Here is a 24,113-nt window from a genome sequence, read left to right on the forward strand (position 1 = left end):
GCACTCTGTGCTGGCCAGTCCATTACAGGGAAGTTATTGTTGTGTAACCATTCCACCACAGGCCGTGCATTATGAACAGGTGCTCGATCGTGTTGAAAGATGCAATCACCATCCCCGAATTGCTCTTCAACAGTGGGAAGCAAAAAGGTGCTGGAAACATCAATGTAGGCCTATGCTGTGATAGTGCCACACAAAACAACAAGGAGTGCAAGCCCTCTCCAGGAAAAACATGACCACACCATAACACCACCACCTCCGAATTTTACTGTTGGCACTACACACACTCGCAGATGATGGTCACTGGGCATTCACCATACCTACACCCTGCCATTGGATTGCCTCATTGTGTACCTTGATTCATCACTCCACACAACGTTTTTCCACTGTTCAATCGACCAATGTTTATGCTCCTTACATTAAGCGAGGCATCGCTTGGCATTTACTGGTGTGATGTGTGGCTTATGAGCAGTTGCTCGACCATGAAATCCAAGTTTTCTCACATCCTGCCTAACTGTCATAGTACTTGCAGTGGATCCTGATGCAGTTTGGAATTCCTGTGTGATGGTCTGGATAGATGTCTGCTATTACACATTATGACCCTCTTCAACTGTTGGCAGTCTCTGTCAGTCAACAGATGAGGTTGACCTGTACACTTTTGTGCTGTATGTGTCCCTTCACGTTTCCAGTTCACCGTCACATCAGAAACAGTGTACCTAGGGATGTTCAGGAGTATGGAAATCTCACATACAGACGTATGACACAAGTGACACCCAATCACCTGGCTGCATTCAAAATCTGAGAGTTCTGCGGAGAGCCTCATTCTGCTATCTCACAATGTCTAATGGCTACTGAGATCGCTGATATGGAGTACCTGGCACTAGGGGGCAGCACAATGCACCTAATATGAAAAACGTATGTTTTAGTGGGTGTCTGGATACTTTTGATCACATAGTGTATGTTGTAGACCCCAGTTGTTCTAAGACTTGTTGTATCTTTAAATGGACTTAGCAATTGATGAATTTATGAAACTTTCTGGCAGATTAAAACTGTGTGCCGGACCGAGACTCGAACTCAGGACCTTAGCCTTTCGCGGGCAAGTGCTCTACCAACTGAGCTACCCAAGCACGACTCACGCCCCATCCTCACAGCTTTACTTCTGCCTGTACCTCGTCTCCTACCTTCCAAACTTTACAGAAGTTCTTCTGCGAACCTTGCAGAACTAGCACTCCTGAAAGAAAGGATATTGCGGAGACATGGCTTAGCCACAGCCTGGGGGATGTTTCCAGAATGAGATTTTCACTCTGCAGCGGAGTGTGTGCTGATACGAAACTTTCTGGCAGATTAAAACTATGTGCCGGACCGAGACTCGAACTCAGGACCTTTGCCTTTCGCGGGCAAGTGCTCTACCAACTGAGCTACCCAAGCACGACTCACACCGACTTCATATCAGCGCACACTCCGCTGCAGAGTGAAAATCTCATTCTGGAAACATCCCCCAGGCTGTGGCTAAGCCATGTCTCCGCAATATCCTTTCTTTCAGGAGTGCTAGTTCTGCAAGGTTCGCAGAAGAGCTTCTGTTAAGTTTGGAAGGTAGGAGACGAGGTACTGGCAGAAATAAAGCTGTGAGGACGGGGCGTGAGTCGTGCTTGGGTAGCTCAGTTGGTAGAGCACTTGCCCTCGAAAGGCAATGGTCCTGAGTTCAAGTCTCGGTCCGGCACACAGTTTTAATCTGCCAGAAAGTTTCATATCAGCGCACACTCCGCTGCAGTGTGAAAATCTCATTCTGATGAATTTACGTTGGAGGCCTCAATATTGATTTTATCTTGTGTCTTTTTAGCAGGGAACTTATCTTTCGCAATAAGGAGCCACAGAACAGCAAGAAAGCAAGCTTCTTTTCCTGCTCCTTGTCAATGGCCCTATTGTGATTCTTTCTTGAAATCACTTTTTTTTATTTGATGAAAGTTACAACCATTGTCTCTATAGATGTTGCAAAGGTGGTTCATCTCATGGGGCATTAGATATCATTCTTGCATGATGCACCAACCACATAACACTTATGCTTTACCATAGATCCACAAGGATGGGACGCTATTCCACCTCATCGTACCCACCATTCATTCACCAATGTACAAGCTGGCGAAGTACCTGGCCAATCTCCACACTCCATATGTATGACACATAGTGAACATTGTATTAAAAATGCAGCAGATTTTATCCACTGAATTAACTGTCTTCAACTTAGTTTTAATGTGGTGGCACTGTTTACTTATTTGCCCATCAGAATCTTTGGACTTAGTATCCTGTTTCTTTGTGACATGGTCAAGCTATTTACACACACTCTTATGTGTTATAATCGAACTGATGTGTTGCAATGGGTTGCTCGTTAGCTCCAGCTGTTACATACCTCTTGATGGAGAATTTTGAGGATATTGCTTTAGACATGGCACCATTAAAGCATAGTTGTTTCTTTCAATACATTCATGACATGATCATCATTTGGCCCCACAGACATGAGAAACTTGACGAAAGCTGGAACATCTCAACAGCATTAACAGTAACATCCAGTTAACCAGGAGGTAGAAAATGACACTGCACTGCCCTTCCTCAACATCCTCATCCACCACAAATGAAACGGATGCCTTGCACACAGCATCTTTAGAAAACCCAGCCACAATGATCTTTACTTACACGTCATCAGTCGTCATAACTGGGCACAGCAGCACACTGTTTTACGAACATTGGTGCATCGTGCAAGAATGATCTCAGTTGCTGATAAGACATCCCGTGAGATGAGCCACCCACGCAAACTCTTCAGGAACATTGGCTATAAGGTTCATCAAATGAAGTGATTTCAAGCAAGAATCATAATAAGACAACCGACGAGGAGCAGGGTAAGAAACTTGCTCTATTGCCATTCTGTGGCTCCGTGTTGGGTAAGATAAGCTGAAAAGACACAAGAACAAATTGACCTTCAGGTCTTTGACACAAATCCGTCAATTACTGAGACAAGTTAAAGATGCAGTAGGCCTCAGAAACCTGGGGTCTACACTGGTACCATGTGAGTGTGGCCTGCCTTACATCGGTCAAACAGTATACATTGTCGAACAACAAAGGAAGGAGCATGAGAGGGTTTATCACCTATGATGCCCTGAGAAATCTGCTTTAGCTTAGCAAGCTTTAGAAAATGGACACCAGATAAAATCTGATGATACATCGGTTGTGGCTTGCACTAATGGCTTCTGGGATTGTGTAATTGAGGAAGCCATTGAAATAAACTCACCAATAACAGCCCAAATAGAGATGGAGTCCTGCAGTTCAGCATGGCATGGGATCCAGCGGTTGTGCGGTTGAAGCAGGCACACCAAATGCCAAGTCAAAGTATGCCCGCATGTGGTGGCATGAGCACCAGTGAAGTTGCAGCTGAGAACTACTGTATGTAAGGGGAATACCAGACACCCAATGGCAGTCATACCACTTGACAATGGCCAAGAAGTGCCTGGCCAAAACCTCATGTAATTTTAATCACCTAACACGACTGGAAACCCAGGAACTTTTCATTCTATTTCTTATAGTGTTGCCACATTCCTGTTCTAATGCCGCTCTTACGTACATGTGTATAATAAGAAAGTACTACCAAGCATATCACCACCTCATAATTAGAAGTATAGTAGAAATATGCTTTCTTCTACTGCATATATTTGGTCTGAATTGATAGTAACATTCAGTTACAACAACCCAACAGTATACAAGGAAAATGTTTCTCTATAACAGGAGGCAACAGATTACGTTTTTATCTAGCATCACATGAATGAAGAAACTGGTTTGTGCATATTGCATTGTTTTCATTATCTGTAATTTTCTTTATGTATTTTGTTAATATTGGATATATGAACATGAGAACTGTGGTATTATCACCTTTTCAAAACAACAGTTTGCATTTGTTTCTGATAATTATCTTTTCTTGTGTTTCCCTTTTGGGCTGAAAATTAATTTATACAAGTTGATGATTTACCACAAAAAATTATACCACATCACAATGAAGATCCTGCATAATATATATTTTTAAATATTCTGTTTGCTGTACACTTGTAATATCTCACCTCCTTTTAGTAATGTTATTGTATGTTGCTTGGGATCTCAGAATGCATTATGACTTCGCATTTGTCAACTACCAGTGTACTAATGACACTGATACCGAGCGAGGTGGCGCAGTGGTTAGCACACTGGACTCGCATTCGGAAGGACGACGGTTCAATCCCGCGTCCGGCCATCCTGATTTAGGTTTTCCGTGATTTCCCTAAATTGCTCCAGGCAAATGCCAGGATGGTTCCTTTGAAAGGGCACGGCCGACTTCCTTCCCCATCCTTCCCTAACCCTATGAGACCGATAACCTCGCTGTTTGGTCTCTTCCCCCAAACAACCAACCAACCTAATGACACTGATAGATGTACACTCCTGGAAATTGAAATAAGAACACCGTGAATTCATTGTCTCAGGAAGGGGAAACTTTATTGACACATTCCTGGGGTCAGATACATCACATGATCACACTGACAGAACCACAGGCACATAGACACAGGCAACAGAGCATGCACAATGTCGGCACTAGTACAGTGTATATCCACCTTTCGCAGCAATGCAGGCTGCTATTCTCCCATGGAGACGATCGTAGAGATGCTGGATGTAGTCCTGTGGAACGGCTTGCCATGCCATTTCCACCTGGCGCCTCAGTTGGACCAGCGTTCGTGCTGGACGTGCAGACCGCGTGAGACGAAGCTTCATCCAGTCCCAAACATGCTCAATGGGGGACAGATCCGGAGATCTTGCTGGCCAGGGTAGTTGACTTACACCTTCTAGAGCACGTTGAGTGGCACGGGATACATGCGGACGTGCATTGTCCTGTTGGAACAGCAAGTTCCCTTGCCGGTCTAGGAATGGTAGAACGATGGGTTCGATGACGGTTTGGATGTACCGTGCACTATTCAGTGTCCCCTCGACGATCACCAGTGGTGTACGGCCAGTGTAGGAGATCGCTCCCCACACCATGATGCCGGGTGTTGGCCCTGTGTGCCTCGGTCGCATGCAGTCCTGATTGTGGCGCCCACCTGCACGGCGCCAAACACGCATACGACCATCATTGGCACCAAGGCAGAAGCGACTCTCATCGCTGAAGACGACACGTCTCCATTCGTCCCTCCATTCACGCCTGTCGCGACACCACTGGAGGCGGGCTGCACGATGTTGGGGCGTGAGCGGAAGACGGCCTAACGGTGTGCGGGACCGTAGCCCAGCTTCATGGAGACGGTTGCGAATGGTCCTCGCCGATACCCCAGGAGCAACAGTGTCCCTAATTTGCTGGGAAGTGGCGGTGCGGTCCCCTACGGCACTGCGTAGGATCCTACGGTCTTGGCGTGCATCCGTGCGTCGCTGCGGTCCGGTCCCAGGTCGACGGGCATGTGCACCTTCCGCCGACCACTGGCGACAACATCGATGTACTGTGGAGACCTCACGCCCCACGTGTTGAGCAATTCGGCGGTACGTCCACCCGGCCTCCCGCATGCCCACTATACGCCCTCGCTCAAAGTCCGTCAACTGCACATACGGTTCACGTCCACGCTGTCGCGGCATGCTACCAGTGTTAAAGACTGCGATGGAGCTCCGTATGCCACGGCAAACTGGCTGACACTGACGGCGGCGGTGCACAAATGCTGCGCAGCTAGCGCCATTCGACGGCCAACACCGCGGTTCCTGGTGTGTCCGCTGTGCCGTGCATGTGATCATTGCTTGTACAGCCCTCTCGCAGTGTCCGGAGCAAGTATGTTGGGTCTGACACACCGGTGTCAATGTGTTCTTTTTTCCATTTCCAGGAGTGTATATGCACCAGTGTTGATCCTGACTGCACTCTTCAAGGATCAGTTTTATGAACAATTCAGTGAAGCGATGCAGGGATTGCATCCTGTGGACCATCTGTGCATTCTAGGTAATTTTAATGCCTATATCAGATGTGTTACAGCTCCTTGGCTAGACTGCCTAGGCACATACGGAGTGGACAAAATGAATAATAATAGTTTACGGCTGCTTGAATTTTGTGCCAAGTACCAACTGTGCATCACTAACACATACTTGTAAGGTAATACAAGGCACAAGGTTTCCTGGATGCATCTTCACTCCAAACATTGGCATCAACTAGGCCTCATTTTAAACCACGGAAACTCTAGGCTGGAATATCAACAATGTAAGTGCTGTGTCATCTGAACAAGACACAGACAGGGCAAAAGCACTATAGGCGCAGAGACGTGAGCTGGTGCCAGTGCCATAGACACTCGCCACTTGCATGAGTTCCACCAACATCACAGGCGGCAATGAGGATGAAGATATCAACTTCACCTCGACCAATCGCCAGCTGAGTACAATCTGCCAATGACTGAACGACAATAGATAGAAGCCTACTCAGAAGAGCACCTCTCACCCACTTCGTTATAGATCGTCATCCAGGGCTGACTTGGACAGGGAATGTAGTTTAGTGAACTCTTAGAAGTGAACAGACATTTGTTGTACATTGTATTTGCTATGTACTGTGAAGCTTACCTATGATTATTTGCACTTAGCCATTGAGGGCCTACTGTGTTATCTTACATGCAGTGTTGTAGATGACATTATTTGACACATCACAAAGATAAGTAAACCTTTTGACTCCTCTGTGTGACTTAGTTACCAATTTGTTGGAGTGCTGTAGAACCTTTGTTCTCCTGTCCTGTTACCTGACCATGGGGCATCACTGTGTAATGGTGACAGGGAGAAATTGTCTGAGTGATGTACTGCATCAGAAACCATTTCACAAACTCACAAACTTGACCTACTGTAACAACAGTGGCAACTCAGCTTCAGCAGCAGTAGTGATGAGGTTTTACAAAACTGGTGATGAGGGTTTACAAAAGTAGGAAAAAGATAGGTTGATACTTACAGTAATGATGACATGTTAAGTTGCAGAAAGTCACAACTAAAAAACACTTACATATTAGCTTTTGGCCCCAGCCTTTGTCAGAAAAAGAAAATACACATTTGTTCATTTATTCACACAAGCAAGCACAGCTCACATACATATGACTGCCATCTCTGGCAGCTCGAACTGGAATGCATTCCAGTCCAAGCTACCAGAGATGGCAGTCATTTGTGTGTGAAGTGTGCTTGCTTCTGTGAATGAACGAATGTTTGTTTTATTTTTCTGACAAAGGCTGTGGCCGACAGATAATGTGTATTGCATTCTCGTTTGAGTTGCTGGAGATTGCAGTCACGTATGTGCGAGGTGTGCTTACTTGTGTGAATGAATGAATGAATGTATGTTTTCTTTTTCTGACAAAGTCTGTGGACAAAAACTAATGTGTAAGTGTCTTTTACTTGTGCCTGACAGATCTTATTTTAACTAAGAGGAAAGATCTCAGCCATTTTCTCCACTTGCACTCCTTCCATAGTGCTGATTGTGACACTGACCATACATTAGTGGTGACAAAAGCTAGCTTTGAGCCTACAAAGATTCACTCTGCTACAACACCTAGCAAAACCAAGATCAATCTTTGCTACAATAAGGATCCTACAACAGTAGAAATATTTTGTGATAGGGTTCAGAAAGAAATTGACACCTGGACACATATGCACCCATTGCTGAGGACTGGCTAAAAATCAAGTCCCTTCTTATGGCTGGCAATCCATTTGCTATTTTGAAAGTGAAATTACAGGACTGGTTCCTCAAGAACAGTGATGTACTGAAACTCCTCCTTGATTCTAAGCATCAAGCATCTATCAACTGGCACTCAAACCCTTGCAAATCTAACCACAGGGATCGAAGCAAAGCAAAGACAACTGGTCAGTGTACAATAACTGCACTGTATATCCTGGGAGAAACTTTGTGAAAGTACACAGGAGTGTGATGAAACATCAGTAGAGTGTATTTGTGTATCAAAATGACCACTGGAACCTACCCTAAGAAGACTGCCCTACTGAAGAAGATTGACAAAACAGTCAGCACAGATTGTAATCAACAATTCTAATGGATGGGACACTGTTCCAATCTCTGCTCACATCTGGTAACATCAGCCCAAACCCAGTAGGAGAAATTTCTCAGTTGCCAACTTACCACGAGCTGTGCACTGTGCCTACAAAGCAGGCCTTCAATCTGGGAAATGCCCTGGTAAACAAACATCTACACAGAACTTACTAAGCTAACTCCACTCCTCCCAGTGCTCTACAACATTTTACTGAAATATTGGGCTGAGGTACCTGTGCCGCAAGGTATGCACAATGTCAACATCATCACTCTATACAAAGGTCAAAGTGATTGTGGTAATTGCAACTGCTAATGCATAATTTCACTACTGATTATGTCAGAAAAGCATTTGCCCATGTGGTGCTGGGCACAATGGAGAGGCTTGCCAAGGTTTGTATCCTGAGTCCCAATCTGGGTTCTGAGTCCATCAATGTACTACTGATATTGTAGTTTTGTCCGAAGAATGAGGTCCTATGTCAAAGTTGGCACTTCATAATGGAACAAAAAGTAAGGATAGTTGCTGACAGACACAATGACAAATGAAAGAGGCCGGTGGAGATACACCCTCAAAGAGTTTCCATTTGCCGCCACTGCCGGAAGATTACTTACATCAGAGGGCACCATCACCCATGCCCACTTTGCAATCATTGCTTATGATGACAGCATCAACTTAGTCAGATCTGGCTGCGACCTACAGAATTATTAGTCAGAACTGTATATCAGAGTTTATAGCCAATTGTCCATTGAGATGAGGCCATCATTTTGTACTGTACTAAAATGATAAGTTATAGTGCTCAGTGACAGTAACCAATACAATACAGAGACATTCCTGTGGATGTGGACTGTTTACAAGTTAAGTATTTTACATGGTTTAAACTTTAATAAAATGATCTAGTATTTTCTGTATTGTAGTATCCACTTGACCTCCACAAGAAGTAAATCTAGCCTTGCTAGGACCCACTACAGTGCCAAAGCGAATGTCTCAAGTGCATTTCTCTCCTTCATTACAATGGCAACAAGGATGGTTGCTGGCATACCCCAGCTGGTGACGTCGATGTGTGCATCTTTCTTTCTATATACTGAATTCCGTCCTGGTCTGCCTGACGGTGTTTTTAGTCTTCTGCTGGTGTCGGCAGCCAAAATAATATTATCATATTTTTGTGTATTCTATAAAAAGTGTTTCAGTGTGTCTGAGCCCCGACAAGAAATCCTTAAATGATGATGTTCAGTTTCAGGTTCACCATGTATAACAGATGACAACCTTATTGTCAAAACAAGCTGCTCCACAACCAGTTGCTGCTCCCAAGTTCCGCCAGATTAACAGTAAAGAAGAGGACTGGTCAGAATATTGTGCATAACTGGAAGCACACTTCACAGTATGCAACATTAGAAGTATGGCACACACTGGTTTCTTTTTAGCAACAGTAAAAGCCAACAAGACTGTGTCCTACATTGAGCTCTGACTCTTTGCCAGAAGATATTGCTTATGAGGAACTCATTCACAAGCTTGATGGACATTATGAATCACAGATTCATGTCGCTGCAGCAAGATTTAAGTTTTTCGCCTCAAGAGGCATCCTCCACAGTCATTAAATCAGTCTATTTCTGTACTTAAAGAACTGTTGTGACTCCCACCATGTACATCCTGCGGTACAGTGGTGTAGACTATATGAGAGTTCCATAGTTCCATGCCACATTGTGTTTATTGATTGTTTTTAATAATATAGTTATTCCTTGTTTTATCTCATTGACAATGAATGTCATGCAAACTGCATACTTCAATGTAATTAAGTTATACGTTAACGACATATAACTGGTGTCCCTGGCATGGTCATACATAACTGTACTTCTCCGCTGGCTTATACGTTCCATGCCTCATCAAAACTACGACTGTTACTCTTGTGCCAGCCTTGTTGGGTTTTCATTCAGCACAAAGATGGATTCCTTGCCAGTGCCTAATGAGCCAGCTTCATGTAACTGAATGTGTGGCTAGTGCTGTAACGTGTAAAACTATTTGACGCATGCCAGTATGTTTTAGTATGTTGACGACTCCCAAGGATTATTGCCTTTAAATTCTTTGCTTCTCCTGCAGATTTTGATGGTGGTTTTATCCTATCATAAGTGGACTGTCAAGTGCTGCCCAGGCTTGTCTTTTGACTGTGTTTTGGAGATGTGTTAGCGATCACACATGGTCAGATTGGATGCAGATCTACTGTTTCATCCAAGGTTTCACATGTTTTTACGCACATTTGTACCTTGGAATTTGTGGCACATGAAGCATTACTTTTATACGACCTGAATATATAGCTCCAGGATATAAACGGGTCATCATACAGTGAAAACACAATAAACATCTATTGCAAAATTGGCCTTTCACTCGATTTTATATATGGACTATTTTACTATCTCTGATTTTAAATTGTTTGATTGTCTCTCACATTATGTTATCAAACCATCACCTTTTTGGCAACATAACTCCTTGCTTTGGTTTTGTGCAATTAGAGAGCCAATACATATTAGCACAGATTATGGCAGACAAAATAAAATATAGTTACATGGTAACTGTATTAACAGAAGATCCTGCCGCAGAATTCCAAGACATTCTTGCTATGCCTCCAGAGACCAAACAATATGCTGTCACACAAAATGCGTTGATTATGCACCTGTCACAGTCGGAAGCTAAATGTATGGAAATGCTTTTATGAATGCAACAGAACTCCACTGCAGCTGCTTCATTACCAGCACACTCTTGCAAGTAATACTGTCAATGACATATTACACAGTATATGACTATCCTGACTATCAGAGGATACACAGAAGATTTGAAAGGTATGTTCCGGAGATCTGAACGAGTTAGTGGAAACAGCTGATTGGACAATGGACATGTATCAGATGACACGTCTCACAATGATGGCTACTGTACAAGGTAACATAACCTCTGTGACTTTGTTGTCACTACAGTCTCAGCTAGCTGAGCTTACAATACAAGAGACTGAACTGCAGAAAGCAAACAAATGGCAATGCACATGTCAATGATTAAGGAGTCGAAATCACTCACTGGTGACACACAACATATGTCAGTACCACAGAAAATTTGATTAGATGCTCGGAAGTGTATACCACAGTGTAAAGCGAATCATGATGCTGACACAATAGCAGCTACAACCACGTCCACCAACAGCACACAACGTTTGTTTATTACAGCCCACAACACAAAAGTGCAGTGCCAGATAGACATCAGCGTATCCAGTAACCAAGTTACTATGTCGCAGTCATTATGACACTTGTCTGCATGCTGTAAATGATACAAAGATTACGACACATGGACACGTCTTTATACACAACCTCGCACTGCATCATACATTTGAGTAGTGGTTTACTGTAGGTGATGTATCACACCCCATACTAGAAGCAGACTTCCTGGCACTCTACCATCTGGTACTGGGCCAGCATTGGCAGTGATTAAATGATGCAACAACAAACATGACTGGGCAAGGTAAGGTGAACTACAATGCTACTAAATCAATCTAGAGTGATTGCTAAGGATTGAGGTATCTGCCACTCTTCAAGTGGCAGCTGGGTTCCCCATCTCCATGTGGTGCCCAAAAAGAAGAATGGTTAGCATCCCTGACATGTGAGAACCATTCCAGACAGATACCCCGAGCACATTTGGAGGATTTATCTGCCAGGATACAAGGCAAATGATTTTTTCAACAATAGATTTAGTCAGGGCATATTAGCAGATTTCAATTACTGCTGAAGACATTGCCTGTACAACTATCATCACACCATTTTGTTCATTCGAATTCACATGAATGCCATTTGGGATCTGCAATGCAGCGCAGACTTTTCTGTGATAGATGGGTGAGATAACGTGTGATCTACAATTTTGTTATGTACATAATGTATATGCATATGATGTGCTCCTTATGGCTGCATCTGAAAAGGAACATATGCAACATTTGATGAGGTTGTTTGAACATTTACATGCACAAGGACTAATAGTGAACCCATCAGAATGTATTTTTGGCATAAAGGAAATCCAGTTTCTTGGCTACACAGCGGATGCATGAGGAATCCAAACATGACGAGACAAGGTGGAAGCCATATGTGCGTACCCACAGCCAGTTACAATTTAGCAATTGGGGCATTATCTTGGTGTAATAAATTTGTACCAACAGTTTCTGTCACACCATGCGGCAATAACAACACCATAGAATTATGGTTGAAGGGCACACTTAGGCGAAACAGTAGACTGCAATGGATATTCAATGAAGACTCCGCTCTCAATGCAATTTCAATAGCCACCATTTCAGTATCTTCATAGACCACAAGCTATTAACTTACGCCTTTGAAGTGAAGCCAAGTAAGGCATTGCCAAGACACCTAGGGCATACTGACTACATTGGTTAATTTACAACCAACATCATGTATGTGCAATGCAAAGTTAATGTACTGCTGATGTACCCTCTTGGGTTAGGCAATGGATGTAACCAAGCATCAATCACTGCACGTTGAGGCCGTAGCTGCAGCTAATGATTTTGATGCCATGGGTTGGGTGCAACAAGACGATGACAAGCTGCATACATTGGGTGGGCAACAATCAGTTTTACAACTGTGAAGAGTGACAATAACGGGCACAAATGTGGAGTTATAATAATGTGATGTCATCACCTCAAAGCCTTGGCCATACGTTCCGTAGCAATTTCAAGCCCAGGCAATTGCTTCAATACACAATCAAGCACTTCCTGGAGCCCAAGGAACCACAAAGCAGGTTAAACGCAGTATCATCTGGCCCAGTATCAACATCGAATGTAAACTGTAAGTCTGACAATGTATGGCCTCTCAAAAAAACAAAATGACATGATGTGTTGATACACCGCTAGGTACATTTGCACCACCAAACCAGCGCTTTGTTTATGTCCGCAGGGATACTGTAGGGCCACTACCAACGTCCAAAGCCTGCAGCTAGTGCCTTATGATTGTGGACAGATACTCAAGATGGCCAGAAGTATTACCTATGGCAGACATCACGGTAGAGACTGTGACAAATATGTTTTTCAAAGGATGGATTGTACATTTTGGCATACCACTGAGAATAATGACAGATCAAGAACATCTTGAGCTGTGGCACCATTTAGTTAGTAGACTGTTCTGTCTGGCGCCACTAGCACAGGTGTAGTATCGACTATCCCTCTCATGGCTCCATTGCCAATATCTATGAAGAGAGGCATGAAGTATGTGGATTGGCGGTAGCGTCGTGACGAAAGGTGGTCACAAGGTCCAAGCGGCTGAAGCCATGAGCTGCGCAAAGAGGGCCTGCGCAGAGCGAAGATACTGGATTACTTCACCGGGGTCAGTTGGCTGGTTGGCAACGTTCATGTTGGACGACCATTCGTGGCGTAGCTGCCCTCTTCCACCTGGCTTTCATCTGCAGCACTCAGTAACCACTGTGATGCACCATGGATCCATTGAACTGCTTACTGATAAAGGGGAGTATTCTGTAATCCTCATGGTGATACGTGTCATTGCCTACATACCCTCAGTATTATTTTCTGGTTTGTATGACCCTCAGAGTTTTACTCGATTGGCTCTTTGGTCATAAATATATGCCGTAGTATTGTACTAAGATACTATTTGTTGTTTGAAAATCCATCCCGCTATTACATTGCCTTTCCTTTCTGGTTTGTACCCGATCATTAATGTTCTAATGAATCAGCTCTTGGTCATAAATACAGCTGGAACAATTGTACTAAGGCACAGGTTGCCATTAAACAAAAGAGGGACCTTGTGGTTAGATGTAGATGTTAACCAGTTTAATTCTTTGATTGTAATTGTATTTCTCAGTCATTAGTTATAATCTGGACAATATGTTGTACTATGCTGTTCACTGCTGTGTTTGAAAGACTGGGTCATTATTGTGTCAGAAGGGATGAGTTGGGATCCAGTCGCACCTTGGTTGCCGATTGAAATTAAGAGATTGGTTGCTTTGAATTAAGCCTTATCATTGTCATATTGTTTCCTAACCTGTTTAACCTTTAAGGACAGATGCATGTCTTAACCCTGAAGCTTTCGACATACAGGTTTCAAATTAAAAGTTACATCATCTGTCTTGAGTAATTAAATCACTCTTGTCATCTATGGTGCTTATATAGTTTTCAAGTGTTGGAGAATGGCATTTAAGACAGACTGTGTCCAGTGCAGTAGCAAATGCCACTGTTTCACATGATAACGGGCATGCTGCAGGTCCGGGTGTCTTTTAATCATTGTCATATTGTTTGCTGTTTTGCAATACAGCACTTCAGATTTCTTTTGCAAAAGCTGATTCAACTTAAGGTTTAAGGTCAAAAGAATTTTCCAAATTTGTTCATTTTGTCAAAGAAAATTTTGTGGTTATATATTGTTAAATAAACAGGTTGTGTGAAAAGAAAGTACTATTGGTGTGTCCTCCCTTCCAAGTTTTCCTTAATTCAAGTAAGTACCATGCATCATTGGTAGCAGAGCAAGGTTTTCGACCTGTTAGCAACGAGTTTCATTTCATGCAATGTGCTTCAGTTTAAATTTTGTACTTTATTCTTTTGGGACATTGTCTAATTATTCTCTTTTGTCCACAGCAGCACCATGGATCCACGTCAGTGTCCCGGTATTTCGTACCTAAAATGGGATCAGCTTGAGTATGAACTGAGCATTAGGCAACAAAATGTTCATGGTGCGGTTGGGGAGTTGGCAGCCAGACTACAGGCAGCATTGTCAATACTCCATTTCTGTCAGCACAGTTGGCAGGGTAACCAAAATTTACAGACTATTATGGTAGCATTGAATCAGTTACAAGAAAATCTCCCCTTTCTCCAAAATAATCAACCAATCATGAGGCAGGTGAAGCGCATTCATGCACAGTTAGTCCACCTGGGAAATAGAGTAAAGGATCTTAAACTTCCAGAACAGAGCCCAGGGCAGTTAGCACGTGTCATTCAGATAATTAATCTTTTGTTTGATTTGCAGATCCAAACTGCAGCTTTAGAATGAGAAAGTGGGGCTAATACAAATAATATAGAATGTGTTTCTGACAACCCAATAGCCGAATGTAGATCCGTTGGCCGAGGTCTAAGTGATTGATTTGCGGAATATTTTACCTGGCTCCCCCACCTGATGATGTGTCTCTTAAATAGTATTTGGGAAATGTCAATTGAAACTTTAGACAATATACAACAGGTATTGTGGCTGCTAGTTAAGTTTGAGTTGCATGCTGATGCATTAAGGATCCCCCATCACGTAGTACTTATCGCACTCTACCCATTAGCACACAGTAGCTTAAGTAATCTGCTATCCGAAACCTTACAGCAGGGTAAGATGATTGGGCAACTAAGGCAATCGGTCATGGAGGGTAAGTTACCAGACCACATGTGCAAAGAGCTAGAGTGTAGATATTATTGGCACATGCAGGACTCCCACGAATCGTTGTTTAAATATGTAGAGTGGGTTTATGAGGCAGCATCAGCACTACATATGGATGTTCCCAAGGCAAATTTAGTTGCTTATGTCATGGAAGGTATTCGGCCTGAAGATTGGGCTCGCATTGCACTCTTTCCTCATCTGGTCACTCTTTGTGAGTTAGGAAATCTTGTTAACTCTGTTATGAAATTGTCTTTTGCCGACAACCAGCGAAATGAGTTAATGGGGGACATCAAAACTTACCTATCTCTGGTCCAGAAGGTAGCGTGATAGGTAGTGCATGTGGGTCAATGAAATCAGGGGCTTGTTTTAGGACCGAGCGAGGCGGCGCAGTGGTAGCACACTGGACTCGCATTCGGGAGGACGACGGTTAAATCCCGCGTCCGGCCATCCTGATTTAGGTTTTCCGTGATTTCCCTAAATCGCTCCAGGCAAATGCTGGGATGGTTCCTTTGAAAAGGCACAGCTGACTTCCTTCCCTAATCCAATGAGACCGATGACCTTGCTGTTTGGTCTCTTCCCCCAAACAATCCAATCCAATCCTTGTTTTAGATGTGGTGCATATGACCCTTTAGCATGAGGATGCCTGGTTCCAAGGATGCCTCGCACTGAGAAATGACGTCAGGCGGGGGTGTGGTTGCGTCTTTGGAGATAGGAGTGGTGTAGTTGTAGACAGGCAGCCACCATATGTACGTTACCATTCGTTTCTTTGGCTACAGGGCATGAACCATTGTGTGGGTTACTAGATTCAGGCAGCTCTGTGTCACTCCTTAATTACGAGTGGTTTATTGAATATGGACACTTATGTAGATTATCTCCAGTACATCCCTCGGTTGAGAGATGTCGGGAGGCCAATGGCGACGAATTACCTCTGTGCACAGAAGTGTGGGGAAATCTTTCCATGTGTCAATTTTCATGGCCTATCAAGTTTTTATTAGTTAAGGGATTGGTGCCTGACTTAATTCTAGGGCATGACTTCATCCGTAAGACTGGTATGGTGTTCAATTTTGGTAACCAGACCTGGGTCATTCCATATCAAATCACCCAATAAAAAATAAATTTTACACCCACCTCCTTAGATTTTCATGAAATTTGGCTCAAATGGTTCTAATACCATCCTGACAACGCCTGCAATTTTTTTTGCTGTATCTCTTACAGTTTTTATTAATAAATTTTTAAAGTTTTTATGTTTTGCGTTTTCCGAACCTTCGGAAATGGTAAATTTAATTTGTATTCAAAACTTTAAAATTGCTTATCTTAAAAACTCTTTTAGATAACATCATGAATTTTTGCAGCAAGTTTATTTATTATACATATTTGAAGATAAAAATGATACTATTAAAATATATTAATATTTTCTATGAAAAAAAATATGTTTTTTTTTTAAACGGATGTTTTGTTTTATAAGAATTGCAATATCTAGAGTCTCAGACCTGATAGAATGCTCAAAATTGTTTTAAATTACTCTTAAACATATAGGCTACTTGATAAAACAAAAATAATGATGGCTTTTTAACATGTTTATTAATTATAGTAGATTACATTAGAATTATGTACAAAGATAGTGTACTTGCGACACTTATGTATAACCCAACTGATTGCTTGAAACATTGAATTTTTTGAGTAATTTTGTCTTTTTAATAAACATTAATGCTGATTCAAACTGTTTTTCCACTTCATCCAAGAGCTTTCAGTTCTTTTGATACAGTCTTTTTTGAAGTAATACATTCTTCCAGTGCCGCTTGATTGAGGTGCGTCTACTACACAGACTATGTGCTCCAAAGGCACTATGTAAGATTCTTCTCTTTCATGCCAATAAAATGATGCAGCTGGTCCTGAAGGATGTAGCAATAGAATTTCTGCATCTTCTTCATCATTGAATATTGTTTTTACCAGTCCAATGTACCAGTTACCATCATAATTTGCAGCCACATAGCTATTTATGGATGGTTCAACACGAACCCAATCAGAAGAAGAATGGAAAGAAAAGACTAAAGAGGGTTTTACACTATCTGTAGTCCTTCTAATTTCAAGGTTGTTTGTTGGAAGTGGTTTGAAGTTATGAAAACTTCTTGTTCCAGGAATGGTTCGGGTTGCTGAAAAACGTTTTTCTAGTTTTAACCGTAGCAAATCAGCTTCTTTTTTGTCAATAAAGTGAAAATGAATGTTTTCAATATTTTTTTCACAAAACTTGTACACATCGATTGCTGTCATTATTTGTTCTTCATCTGAAAGCTGTAGACTGGGTTTCCTTAAAATTCTTTTAATAGTTCCTCCTAGGCCATCACAAATTGACTTCCCATGACTTGTTGCAAAAAAAGAGTGTTGGGCCTTCAAATTAAAGTCTCTCAAGTGTTCAGTCAAATTTTTAAAACTGTTTCTATTTTTGTACTGCCCAGCACATCCATCTGTAAAGTAGTGAACTGAGTCAATGTCAGTATGATGTAATGACAGCCACATTGTAATTTCTTTTTGTACAAAGTTAACAAAACCAGTGTCATGTTCTTGGTCATCACTAATAAAACAGTGGTTGGAAACAAAAACATTGTTTTCCTCATTTCTTAGAAAAACTCCAACTGGGTGTAGAGTACAACCACCTCTATTCCATTGGTAACTTTGGATCTCATTTTGTATAACAAAGGAATAATTTTCACTGAAATCCATCACAATAATTGCTGTTTTGGGTGGTGGGTCTTCTTTCAATCTTTTAAAGGCCGCTGATTGGGATTTTGCTATAAACAAGTGCGGGGTGAGCTTTTCCAATGACCTAACCAATAAAGAAATGTAGTCTTCAACACTGATAGACTGATCATTTCTGCCCTGCCTGTGTTAACCCATTGACTGATTACAATTTCTTCTTCTAAATCATAATCTTCACTTAGTTTTTCAGTTAAGTACTCAGTTAGTGCAGTATTTGCAGGACAGCTGTCGCAATGATGTAGCATGCAGTTTTGGTTTTCCGTGTTGCACACAAGCATCTTAATTAGGTCTTCATAAGATTCTTCAATTTTCACAGTGCTGCTCATCCAGTAATAGTTTAACATTCTGGTGGATACTGCGTACACATACAGTGTGTGTGCCTGCAGCACCAGCAAGGATATGTCATTTAGGTCTCAAGAAACAAAATTTTGAAAATCTTACTTCTACCTCAGGATTCTCCCATTTGAAAGAATAATAGAGTTCTCTCAAGTTACACAAAATGAGTCTTTTTTGCATGTACACATTTTTTTGAACACTTACTTTGTCTTTTGTTCCAGGTAGCACTCTGGAACTTTCATCCTTATCATAAAAATCTGTTACAAGTCTTACTGTATTTTCAGAAAGAGTTTTACCTTTTTTTGGACCAGGAGTTTCCAAAATACCCTTTTCAGATTTTAGCTTTCTAGCTTGTCGCACCATGTACTCACTTACATTAAATTCTTTCATCACTTTATTTCGACTCCAAGAATCTGGAGCCAAGGTCAGAATCTGGATTTTTCTAGACCTCCCAACAGATGAAATCTTCTCTTTCATAAGAGAAATCATTACATCAAAATCCTTTGCTTTCTCAACCACACTTGTATCTTCTTCGTCATCATCAGAACTTGGTGCATCATATTTTAATGCTTTTGAAACCGCCTTTTTTGCAGTCTTTTCAATACTGCTAACCTGCCTTTTAAAATAAGACCCTTTACTTTGTTCTGACAAGCCATGAAGCTTTATCGGTGTTAAACCTAAATTATCAAGAGCAATGTTTGTTTGTACAAGGGATTCATTTCTGGATTCCAATGATTCTAATTCAACCATGACTTCATCATCTGTTTCACTTTCATTGACTTCAACTCTTAATTTTTCCTCACAAAAGTTATGGCATGTTGAGCAAAGCTTTTGTCCAGGTTTTATGCTAATATTTTTTGTCAGTAATTTTTTAGAAAGATCCAAGCCTACACTTCTCAACAATTTTTTGATGAGCTTTTAGTGTTTTTTTGGTGGGTCTACACATGTTGTTTGATACTTTTCAAAAACATTTAAAAAGTAGTAGCTGTGGTGTGAACATATATTCTTAAATTCACGCAGATTAATTCCAGATCGTAAGTGGATCAAATCTTTTTCTTCCTCACTCAATTCAGATACCGGTTGTAACTTTTTTGAAGGTGTGTAGGTTGTTTGGAAACAGTCAGATTTTTTAAATAACCCTACGCTACAGGTTTGAATATCTGACATACTGATTTCACTTTTGGTCTGATTACTGTTCTGGTTACTTTTATAGGATATTGGAAAAGAATCTCTGTAAACTAAATAACAGTACTTACTGAAAGTTCGAATAAACTTAATAAAATACTATCCAAGCACTATTTAACACTGTAATAATTTTTTACTTCAAAACACAGGAGTAACAAAACAAAATCCAAGCGTACATTGTTACTCCAAGAAGACAAAAACTTATTTTTGGTGTCTAAGTCACTTGGTACTTTTTATTTTTAAAATATAATTAATATTATTTTAAAAATTAGATAACTAATAAACAGGTTAAAAAGCCAACATAATTAATCTTTTATCTAATATCCTATACAATTAAGAGTATTTTAAAACAAATTTGAGCTTTCTATCAGGTCTGAGACTCTAGATATTGCAGTTTTTGTAAAACTAAACATCCGTTAGGGTTAGCTAAAAAAATAAATAAAAAACTTGTAATTTTTTTTTCATTTGGAAGATTTTAATATGTCTTTATGGTAATTTTTTTAACATTTAGATATAATACACAAACTTATTCCAAAATTTCATACTGATATCTTGAGTATTCTTTAATATACATTTTTGTTGTTGTTGTGAGGACACGTTTAAGTTACGATTTCCGACTGCTGAAACAACGCCAAATTTAAAACTTTAAAAATTTATTTAAAAAAACTATAAGAGGTAGAGCAAAAAAATTTTACAAGTGCTTTCAGAATGATAAAAGAAGTAATTGTACCAAGTTTCATCAAAATCTGACATGGTTGGTGTCAAGGCCTGGGTGACTTGACATTTCAAATTTTCCCCCAACGATCGAATAGCCTTTTGTTCATGTGCTCATATGGGGATGGGACGTGACACCAGCAGTAACATGTAGCTGCTTGGGGTGGACCACTTCTCTAGTCAACAAGGGAAACAGTTAAGAGAATTTTGTGACAGGTTGGCAGTCACAGATGTCATTAGATACTATATTCGTGTCATGGATGATATGCCGGTTCACCAGTCTCCATATCACTTGTCACAACCTAAGATAAAGATATTGCAGCACAAAATTGAGGGCTTGTTAAAAGACAGAGTCATAAGATCGTCCACCTCCCCCTATGCTTCCCCCATTTTCTTAGTACCTAAAGATCAGGAACAGGATTTCCAACCTGTGTTTGATTACAGGCTTCTCAATACAAAGGTGATCTTGGGATCAGTGTCACTGCCTGCTCTCTACAACTGTTTCACCTGGCTTTCTGGAGCATCTTGGTTTATGGTTCTAGATCTTAATCAGGCTTATTATCAGATACCCTTAATGGGGGAACCAGATTTTAAATTGTAAGACATTTCCAGGGGCAGCTGTGGACTCTGACCACAATCTATTGGTTATGAACTGTAGATTAAACATGAAGAAACTGAAAAAAGGTGGGAATTCAAGGAGATGGGACCTGACTAAACTGAAAGAACCAGAGGTTGTACAGAGTTTCAGGGAGAGCATAAGGGAACAATTGACAGGAATGGAGGAAATAAATACAGTAGAAGAAGAATGGGTAGCTTTGAGGAATGAAATAGTGAAGGCAGCAGAGGATCAAGTAGGTAAAAAGACGTGGGCTAGTAGAAATCCTTGGCTAACAGAAGAGATACTGAATTTAATTGATGAAAGGAGAAAATACAAAAATGCAGTAAGTGAAGCAGGCAAAAAGGAATACAAACGTCTCAAAAATGAGATCGACAGGAAGTGCAAAATGGCTAAGCAGGGATGGCGAGAGGACAAATGTAAGGACATAGAGGCTTATCTCACAAGGGGTAAGATAGATACTGCCTACACGAAAATTAAAGAGACCTTTGGAGAAAAGAGAACCACTTGCATGAATATCAAGAGCTTAGATGGAAACCCAGTTCTAAGCAAAGAAGGGAAAGCAGAAAGGTGGAAGGAGTATATAGAGAGTCTACACAGGGGTGACGTTCTTGAGGACAATATTATGGAAATGGAAGAGGAGGTAGATGAAGATGAAATGGGAGATATGATACTGCGTGAAGAGTTTGATAGAGCACTGAAAGACCGAAGTCGAAACAAGGCCCCAGGAGTAGACAACATTCCATTAGAACTACTGACAGCCTTGGGAGAGCCAGTCCTGACAAAACTCTACCGACCTCAGGGAAGATCAGTTCGGATGCCGTAGAAATGTTGAAACACGTGAGGAAATGCTGACCCTACGACTTATCTTAGAAGTAAGATTAAGGAAAGGCAAACCCATGTTCCTAGCATTTGTAGACTTACAGAAAGCTTTTGACAATGTTGACTGGAATACTCTCTTTCAAATTCTGAAGGTGGCAGGGGTAAAATACAGGGAGCAAAAGGTTATTTACAATTTGTACAGAAACCAGATTGCAGTTATAAGAGTCGAGGGGCATGAAAGGGAAGCAGTGGTTGGGAAGGGAGTGAGACATGGTTGTAGCCTCTCCCCGATGCTATTCAATCTGTATATTGAGCAAGCAGTAAATGAAACAAAAGATGACATTGTAATTCTGTCAGAGACAGCAAAGGACTTGGAAGAGCAGTTGAACAGAATGGACAGTGTCTTGAAAGGAGGATATAAGATGAACATCAACAAAAGCAAAACGAGGATAATGGAATGTAGTCAAATTAAGTCGGGTGACGCTGAGGGAATTAGATTAGGAAATGAGACACTTAAAGTAGTAAAGGAGTTTTGCTGTTTTGGGAGCAAAATAACTGATGATGGTTGAAGTAGAGAGGATATAAAATGTAGACTGGCAATGGCAAGGAAAGTGTTTCTGAAGAAGAGAAATTTATTAACATCGAGTATTGATTTAAGTGTCAGGAAGTCATTTCTGAAAGTATTTGTATGGAGTGTAGCCACGTATGGAAGTGAAACATGGACGATAACTAGTTTGGACAAGAAGAGAATAGAAGCTTTCGAAATGTGGTGCTACAGAAGAATGCTGAAGATTAGATGGGTAGATCACATAAGTAAGGAGGAGGTATTGAATAGAATTGGGGAGAAGAGGAGTTTGTGGCACAACTTGACTAGAAGAAGGGATCGGTTGGTAGGACATGTTCTGAGGCATCAAGGGATCACCAATTTAGTATTGGAGGCCAGTGTGGAGGGTAAAAATCGTAGAGGGAGACCAAGAGATGAATACACTAAGCAGTTTCAGAAGGATGTAGGCTGCAGTAGGTACTGAGAGATGAAGAAGCTTGCACAGGATAGAGTAGCATGGAGAGCTGCATCAAACCAGTCTCAGGACTGAAGACCACAACAACAACAACATAATGGAGGAATCTAAGCATCTCACCACCTTCATCACAGATTGAAATTCATACGAGTTTAACTGGGTTCTGTTTGGTCTGTCAACCAGCGCAGCAGTTTCATCCCATTTATTGGATAAAATTTTAGGTGATTTAAAGTTTAATTGTGTCTTCAGTTATTTGGACAATATGGTCATATTTAGTGCCTCCTTTGAAGAGCATTTTGAGCACATCTGGAAGGTACATCGGGTCTGACTGTGAAACCCTCAAAGATAACGTTGGCTAAGTGCCAGGTGTCATTTTCAGGCCATTCGGTGTCTGGGGATGGATTTAGCATTGATCAGGAACACGTTGAGGAATTTTCCACAGCCACGAAATAAGAGGGAGGTTGCCCGATTTGTAGGGATGGCAAATTATTTCTGCAGATTTGTCCCAAACTTTGCGCAACTTGCTGCTCCATTTAATCTGTTACGCAGAAATAATGAGAAATTCATTTGGTCTGAAAGTCAGCAGGCAGCCTTTGAAGGAATTAAAACTGTGATTGCCAACCCACCAGTTTTAGCCATACCTGACTTTAAGAAAAGATTTGTGGTCCAGACTGATGCTTGCAATACTGGTGTGGAGGCAGTTTGTTTACAGAAAGATCAGGTGTCTGTTAACATTTGCTTCCCAGTGTCTGGAGGGGCCTGAGCTCAATTGCTTGGTATATGAGTTGGAGGTGTTAGCTGTGTTATTTACCCTGGAAAAATTTCGGTTCTATCTCGAACATCATGAATTTGACCTACAGATGGATAATCAGGCCGTTGTTGGGTCCTAGCTCAGCCGAGAAAGACAGGGTGTATCGCGAGATTGGCAGTCCACATTTCAGCTTTCCATTTTAAGGTTCTGCACGTTAAGGGATCTGATAATCAGGTTGCTGACACCCTTAGCAGGATGTTCCAACAGCACGAGCTTGATGAGGAAACCCCAGTCAGTCACCTAGTACGTACAATCCTTACTGAGGTACCCCAACAGTTTAATAATTTGAAAACTGAACAAGAACAAGACCCATTGTGGGGGGGTCTCAGGAAGCAAATACTAGATGGACAGCAATCCAGTGACTTTTCTGAAGAACAGCATTCTGTGTAACTGCAGGGTTAGGACTGGGGAAGC

The 24,113-nt window shown here is 41.4% G+C and overlaps 1 protein-coding gene and 1 non-coding gene across 2 annotated transcripts in view; one reads left to right on the forward strand and one right to left on the reverse strand.

Annotated features, from left to right (window-relative positions):
- Positions 1-24,113, reverse strand: part of LOC126236856 (intraflagellar transport protein 140 homolog) — a 267,376-nt gene that overhangs the window by 201,690 nt on the left and 41,573 nt on the right. The window lies entirely within an intron of this gene.
- On the forward strand, positions 1,644-1,718 carry Trnas-cga (transfer RNA serine (anticodon CGA)). The gene has a single exon. It is a non-coding gene; the product is annotated as a tRNA-Ser (tRNA).

This window comes from Schistocerca nitens, chromosome 2, assembly GCF_023898315.1.
Source record: "Schistocerca nitens isolate TAMUIC-IGC-003100 chromosome 2, iqSchNite1.1, whole genome shotgun sequence".
In the NCBI taxonomy this organism is placed as follows: domain Eukaryota; kingdom Metazoa; phylum Arthropoda; class Insecta; order Orthoptera; family Acrididae; genus Schistocerca; species Schistocerca nitens.